This window comes from Primulina huaijiensis, chromosome 13 (genome assembly GCF_012295235.1).
Source record: "Primulina huaijiensis isolate GDHJ02 chromosome 13, ASM1229523v2, whole genome shotgun sequence".
Lineage (NCBI taxonomy): Eukaryota > Viridiplantae > Streptophyta > Magnoliopsida > Lamiales > Gesneriaceae > Primulina > Primulina huaijiensis.
In genome coordinates this window covers 10,847,856-10,854,684 of record NC_133318.1, presented here as the reverse complement: position 1 = coordinate 10,854,684, position 6,829 = coordinate 10,847,856, and the positions used below count along the sequence as shown (strand labels likewise).

General features: G+C 36.9%; 1 long non-coding RNA gene across 1 annotated transcript; it reads right to left on the bottom strand.

Moving 5' to 3' along the window:
• Nucleotides 1-742: 742 nt before the first annotated feature.
• LOC140956266 (uncharacterized) lies at nucleotides 743-3,524 on the bottom strand. The gene is made up of 3 exons (XR_012171415.1): nucleotides 3,383-3,524; nucleotides 1,367-1,420; nucleotides 743-983 (listed from the first exon to the last, which is right to left on the bottom strand). It is a non-coding gene; the product is annotated as an uncharacterized lncRNA (long non-coding RNA).
• Between the last annotated feature and the right edge of the window lie 3,305 nt (nucleotides 3,525-6,829).

The window sequence follows — 6,829 nt, the reverse complement described above, 5'->3', positions numbered from 1 at the left end:
ATTTTATAAAAATATTTTCATGTGGTAAATGTACATGACCAAAAATTGAGTGTTTTTAAAAAAAAAATAGTACTTTTAAAGCAATAAAAAGGACAGATGTCTCACTTTATAGTAGTTCTTGACACTCTTTACTCCTTGTCTTAAAGTTTGTAGCCTCTTCAACATCTCTCTATAGTTCTGATTGGGCACAAACCTCTTCCTCATGACTCTTTTCATCTCATCCCAATTCTCAACGGGTCTCTCATTAGACCTCCTCCTAGTGGTCACTAGTTGATCCCACCAGATGAGAGCGTAGTCTAGAAATTCAACCACTGCCAACCTAACCTTCTTATTTTTCGGAGTAGTGGTGACATTCAAACACAAACTCTACCCTCTTTTACCACTCTAAATATTCTTCCGGGTCAGATTTCCCATGGAACGATGGAATTTTCATCTTAATACTACCCATGTTACCATCTTCCCTATCATCATACCTACCCCGTACGGCTTCTCCTCTTCCTCTACCTCGTCCTCTACCTCGTCCGTTCCTATACCAATTTTCGTTTTGGCTCTCCTCGTTTCCTCCCAAATCATATTCCTCCTCTTCTTCTCCTCTGCCCAAATCTTTAGGCTTAGATTTATTTCCACTAGTACTAACTTCAAGCTCACTCATCCTCTCATGTAACGGCTCTATAACGTACCGTACTTTTAAACTATTTTAAAATTTGCGGAATAATAAAAATTTTCTTACATAAATAATAAACCTTCAAATTTCAAATAAGATAAACTGCTGTCAAAGGAAATATTTGAAGTAAACAACTACAACCGTAGTTTGTGAAAAATATTCGTTCAAACGACGTTAAACAGCCTCATAAGAAAAATTCAGAGTATTTGAAACATTGCATAATTTCTTAAAAACGTGGGCAGTCCTCGGGTTTAGCCTCCTGCTCAGTCCAAGCCAGCTCATTGGTCCCCACCCCTCGTCTCCTCAGAGTCATCATCACCTACATCGATCAAGTCTAGTGAGTCTAAAGACTCAACATGTATAAACTGGAGATAGCAAATACTACATAATAAAACCACATGCATCTTTAAAATAGGGCTTACATATGAAACATCTACTCATTTAAAAGTGTGGAAATATATATATATTTTTTAAAGCTCACATTTTCGAAATAACATTTAAACGTTTCGCATGCATGTGATCTATAGAAAATATAACATTTAAAAATGATATTAAATATTTGACAGTAAAATCGTGAAGTTTAAAATAACCATAAACAAATAAAAATCTTAAAATCATCAACGTGTAAAAATGTTTATCTCCTTTCAATATCATAAATCATAATGCGGAAAAATGTGTGGTCCTCGGTTCGTGTCACTGCACCAGGTCTGCCTACTCAGAATTTGGCACCTCCAGTCTCCTCATCATTAAGCTTACCTGCATCACACACGCCTAGTGAGTCTAAAGACTCAACACACCTGCACCGTTAATAGCAAATACATATACATATCACACGGCAGTGAAAAATACCATACTCAACATACCTTTCATGAACTTTAAAAACGTAACATAAACGTGTCATGTAAAATCATGACGTGTCAAAATAGCTCATCGTTAATCATCATTCATCGTTTATCATTTATTTTTCATCATTCATCGTTTATCATTTATTCTTCATCATTCATCATTTATCATTTATCATTTATCATTTAACATTGGTTAATTCAGTTCATTAGAGGTGACTATCGTACATCATCATCATTTACGATGGATCCGTCATATATAGAACCGCGGTACCCGGCGGCTGTAGGATATTAGTGACAGGATCACCCATCCACTGTGCCTAGGCCTCATCATCAGCATTTACATATACTTCGATAGCAACAACTAATTTTCATCATTCAAAACATTACCATTTTCATTACTTATAAAAATCATGCACCAATGCAATTTTTCTTAAATCCAATAATGCGACGTATATCTTCATAAAATCTAAAAAATCGTGAATCATGATGCATTAACATTTAAAATATCATAAATTTGTGTTCAGAGCGCTGTCAGGACCAAAATCTCACCCCGAGTGCAAAATGATCATTTTGCCCCGGGAACCCAAAATTTCCGTTTTTTCCCTAGACATAAAATTCCACGTTTTTGACATTTTCTTAATTCCATTGACTCTAACATGTCCCAAATAATTATTTAAACCTACGAGAATTTTCCCATATTTTTACTTGGCTTAAATCGATGACTTTTAAATAAATCTTTAACTATAACATATTAATGCATTTTAATCTCGAATTCAACCAAACCTTAGCATAAAATTCCCAAATTAAAAACTTACATTTTTAATAATTATTAGAGCTTAAATATAATTTTTCATAATTTTATTAAGCTTAAATCTATGCGTTTTCAATTAGTTTTTTAATTAACTTTTCGTGGGATTATTAAATACAGAATAATTCCAAAACTCATTATTTTAATCCGAAGCTTACCAAACTCCTAAAAATATCCCAAAACATATTTATAATCATTCATAGACATAAACTCGAGCCAAATTCAAAACATAACCGAATTATTTTAAAACTTGGATCGGAGTCCCGGTTTTAACCCGAATCGACTCGAAACTTATCCAAATTCCTCCCAACTTGAAACATGTCTTAAACCTACCCAACCCACCTTAAAACCAACAATTTCCTGACCCTTCATGACCCATGGAACGAACCCAAATGTTGCTGGAAATTTCCAGCACAATCGCTTCCAACCCCACGTAACAAGGTTCGACTATTTCCTTCCTAGCCGACTCCGGGCTGGACCAGCCTTGTACTAAACCATCCCAAGACCAAGACCAGCTCATGGACCTCCGCTGGGACCGACCCAACCACGCCCTAAACCCCCAAACTAACGGACGTGTGCCACAGCTCCAAACCATTCCAACTTCGAATCACCCGAGACCAACAATGCACCAAGCCCGTTGAACCACTTAAGGGTCAAGACCAGCAACTTCCAGCCTTCACCCAGCCCGTCACAGACCCCAAAAAGGTCGGCTCCTTGGCTAGGATCGAGCCACACACGATTTTACACGCCACACCCCCGATCTACCCCAAATACAAGACCTTACCGCACGCGTCCCCACTAGCTACTCTTTCCTCTCGCCCAAGCCATGACTCCAGCCCCTTGCCACCGATATCCTTGACCAAAACAGCTCCCTAGCTACCCAAGACGGCAGCCCCTTACACCAGCATGCATGAAAACGTGGGTTTGTAATATATAGTATGCACAAATTCATGAAAACCGATGTATAAACAACATAACATGCAAGATCTTTAACCCCTAAGAGTACACGAACATAACAGCCTACATATGGAGTGTGTGATGAGAAAAGAAGGGCGTAAGGCGTGCCTTTGATGTTTGATGATAAAAAACGAGACGAGGGAGACGCCAGGAGGATTTTCTCTTGAAGAAGGAGCTTCGCCGAGAGGTGCATCCATGGAGGTGCTGAAACCCACGTGAAAATGAGGAAGGGGAGAGGGGTTGTCGGCTGTTGGGTATAGATTTAGGTTTAATGGGTCCTTAGGCATTTATTAAATAATTAATTAATAGATAATGACCCTAATTGTCATTTAAAAATTTAAAAATGAGTTTTAGGCCCAATAAATTTAAAAATTGGCCCATTAAATCCAAACATACTCCCAAAAACTATTTCGTGTTGGAAATATTTTGAAAATATTAGCCGAACCCTTAAAAAATTCTCTGATTAGATAAAATTTGCGCACCGTTAAGAATTAAAATCATGCGGGTAAAAATATCCAATAAATTCCAATTCTTGAAAAATACCTTTAAAACATCTTATAATAATTAATAAAAATTAATCGTGTAATAAAAATAATTTTTCCTGGAAATTCTCCGGTCTTTGTTTCTCGTTCGAGCGCTAAATGAAACTTAAAAATCTTTAATGCATGAACTTTTAAATTTTCATGGATTAAATTCTACCATGCATGAATTATGCATAAAATGCATAAAAATATTTAAACATAATTTAATGAAATAAAAATGCATTTAAAGCTTTAAAATAATTTAATAAAATACCAAAGAAATTTAATAACTTGCATGCATGTGGTTTACGTGAACCTTCAAATTTTCGGAACGTTACAACATACTTGAAACTTCAACGTAATAACATAAACATACTTGAAACATGAACGTAGTAGCATAAGCGTAGACGTGCCATTATTATAAAACTTTTCTTAAACATACTTGCATCATACATACTTGAGCATAATGATATGTTTCAAAGCAAGTGACCCATACATAAATGTGCCTGATCAAGCTAAACCACGGTACTGGGCTGACATGGAAAATCCACTGTCACATACATGAGATCCTCGTTCATGCTTTAACGGGTGGATTGGTCCCTGGTCATGCTTTACCGCTTTCCAATCCTAATCTAAACCCGTTCATGCTTTACTGAGGTGTAGAGGTCCTCGGCCACATTCACCGACTTCCAAACCCGTTCATAAATTGGTCAAAAGACATTTAGCATGCCTAAAAAACATAAACATATTTTCTTTTGCACGTAGAACATACTTACTTGGCGTTGAGGGATTCGTTGAATCTCGCTATGCCACTGCTGCACATGCTAACAAAAATTCAAACACTTACCTTTCATAGCTTAGACGAAGGTACTCGTGTTCACCACCGAATTAAATAAAAAGTTTATGACATCCTAAATCACTCGTGACTTGATCTCGTTTAATCATCGTACTAAACCATAACATAGAACTCCGAAACAAATCCTATATTATTCCTCAAATATGTAGGACACGGACCCCATGCACCCCTCCGAGTCCGGGTCCGGGTCCGTGTAGGCTCGGAACTCACCTTACGGAAAACGACTAAGGCACAGACCCTGTGTCAGGGTCCGGGAACAGGTCTGTGTACCTACTGTAATCGCGAACCAACGGAAATTCACTACACTTTTGACTTAATTCCCTTAACTCACCCAAGGACCATGAACCAACACCTCAAGACCCATCCTAGGATGCTATGGCATTGATTCAAACTCCAACAAACACCACTAAACAACTATGCATCCCAAACGGTGCATCCCAATCCGTGGACACGATCGACATTTGACACCAAACCGATTCCTACGACACTTAATTCAACTAAGTGCCTAACGAAACGAAACGAAACATCGACCATCATCCCAACATCATTCTTGACATACTTAAACGCAACAGCGAACACTCTTCGATTCTCAACGAAGCCTGCAACAATAAAACTTCAACAGTTCTGCAACAATAAAACTTCAAGAGTTCGTCAATAACACATTTTTCAGAAAAATGCAGTTTGAGCAGTCCCACAAAAATGATCATAACTCACTCAATTCTTAACCAAATATTTTTGAATTTTATATCAAATCGAAGGTATCAAAAAGTTCTACATTTTATATGTTGAAAGATTTTCCAGAAACTCGATCGAAAAATCGTAATATTCAAAAATACATTGTAAACAAATTTCTGAGGTCTAAAACATTGCAAATATCGATCCAACAATTTTCTGCTCAAAGTTTGTACATCACACATGGGTTTTTATGCATAAAAACATCACAACACATAATATGACTAGATCGACGCAGGAAAAGCATAATATACAAGCCTTTTGATATTAGAATTACAGAATCGACGATATCGAAGCGGGAACGGTGCGTGGGCTGATCCGGGACGATCGTGGAACGATTTTCTTGAAGAAAAGCCAACGAAATCGCTGGAAAAATCAGAAAAGAGAGGGGCGGCTGCTGAAATTCTTAGAACCCTACTTTTCTCAAAAAAAATTGAAATGAAAGTGCAAGGGGAAATGGTGTGTGTGTGTGTTTAGACATGAATGTGTGTGTGTAAAAATGGGTGTGTCCGTGAGTTTAGTAATTAGGGAGAATAATAATTGCCTAATCACCTAATTAACATGCTAATTAAAAAAAATGCTAGTTAAATCGCTACTAAAATGCTAATAAAATGCTATTAACTTTACTAACTATGCCACATAAAATTTAAAATACACAATTGAAAATCTTTAAAAGTTTAAAATCATAAAAATCACCTAATAAATAAATTAAGCTTTAAAAATGCTAGAAACTAAATAAATTATTTAAAATGCCTCAATCCTAACTTAAAATAAAATGCTACATTTTAAATAACCAAATCGTCACCGGTCTCTTTTCCTCGATCCCGTATCGAATAATCGCCTGAAACATGAAACTCAACAAAACATTTTACGTGCATCACATAAACATAAATAAATTCAAAATAATGCAATTAAATAAATCATTCATTGCTAAGAAAATCATTTTAAATTAAATAAATGATTTAACAATTAAATAAATGCATGAGTTTTACGTGTACTGAATTTTGGCTCTACAGTTCCTCCCCGCTTAAATAAATTCGTCCTCAAAATTAAGTCTTACCAAACAACTCCGGGTAACGCCTTCTCATATCTGCTTCTGTCACCCAAGTGGCCTCCTCCACTGATTGATTCAGCCACCGGACTTTGAACAGCTTTGTTACTTTGTTCCGAAGTCTCTGTTCCCGTCGGTCTAAGATTTGAACAGGTCTTTCCTCATACGACAGATCGAGAGCAAGCTGTAACAGCTCATAGCTCAAAACATGCGAAGGATTCGCTGGGTACTTCCTCAGCATCGAGACGTGAAACATATTGTGTACACTGGCCAGATTCAACGGTAGGGCTACACGATAAGCTAGTGTCCCAACCCTGTCAAAAATTTCGAACGGTCCAATAAACCTCGGACTAAGCTTGCCTCTCTTCCAAAATCTCATAACACCGTTCATGGGT